This window comes from Arachis duranensis, chromosome 2 (genome assembly GCF_000817695.3).
Source record: "Arachis duranensis cultivar V14167 chromosome 2, aradu.V14167.gnm2.J7QH, whole genome shotgun sequence".
NCBI classification, from domain to species: Eukaryota; Viridiplantae; Streptophyta; class Magnoliopsida; order Fabales; family Fabaceae; genus Arachis; species Arachis duranensis.
The window spans coordinates 37,501,336-37,502,557 of NC_029773.3; positions in this window are offsets into that span (position 1 = coordinate 37,501,336).

Here is a 1,222-nt window from a genome sequence, read left to right on the forward strand (position 1 = left end):
TCTAGCCATCCTGGCGTTAAACGCCCAGAATGGTGCACATTCTGGCGTTTAACGCCCAAAATGCTACCCTTTTGGGCGTTAAACGCCCAACCAGGTACCCTGGCTGGCGTTTAAACGCCAGTCTGTCCTTCTTCACTGGGCGTTTTGAACGCCCAGCTTTTTCTGTGCAATTCCTCTGCTGTATGTTCTGAATGTTCAATTCTCTGTATTATTGACTTGAGAAGACACAAATTAAAAATAGTTTTGGATTTTTTAATAGTAAGGAAAAATCAAAATGCAACAAGAATCAAATAACAATGCATGCAAGACACCAAACTTAGCAGTTTGTATACTACTGGCACCAACAGGATGAAAATGCATATGAGACACACAAAACACTCAAGTCAATAGAATTCAAAGATTAGAGCAAGTAAATTGTCAAGAGCATCTTGAAGATCACCAAGATACATGAATGAATGCATGCAATTGACACCAAACTTAAGATGAGACACTAGACTCAAACAAGAAATATTTTTGGATTTTATGATTTTTTTAATTTTTTTTTGTGTTTTTCGAAAATTAAGTGGAAAAAGATATCAAAATTCTTAATGAGAATTCCAAGAATTAGTGCAATGCTAGCCTAAGACTCTGGTCCAGGAATTAGACATGGCTTCACAGCCAGCCAAGCTTTCAAAGAAAGCTTCGGTCCAAAACACTAGACATGGCCAAAGGCCAGCCAAGCCTTAGCAGATCACTGCTCCAAAAGCAAGATTGATAGAAATCAACAAGCTCTTGTGATGATAAGTTGAAACCTCGGTCCAATGAGATTAGACATGGCTTCTCAGCCAGCCAGATTTCAACAAATCATCATGAAACTCTAGAATTCATCTTCAAGAATTTCGAAAAAAAATAAATACCTAATCTAAGCAACAAGATGAACCGTCAGTTGTCCAAACTTGAACAATCCCTGGCAACGGCGCCAAAAACTTGGTGTTGTTGCTGGATCTTGGCACTGATGTTACCAAAAGCTTGCTCGAAACTAGAACAATCCCCGGCAACGGTGCCAAAAACTTGGTGCGCGAAATTGTGAACAATACTTTTCACAACTCTCATAATCCCCGGTCATGAACCCCAAAAACTTGGTAGCTCAAGACCATGGCATTACACAACTTCGCACAACTAACCAGCAAGTGCACTGGGTCGTCCAAGTAATAAACCTTACGCGAGTAAGGGTCGATCCCAC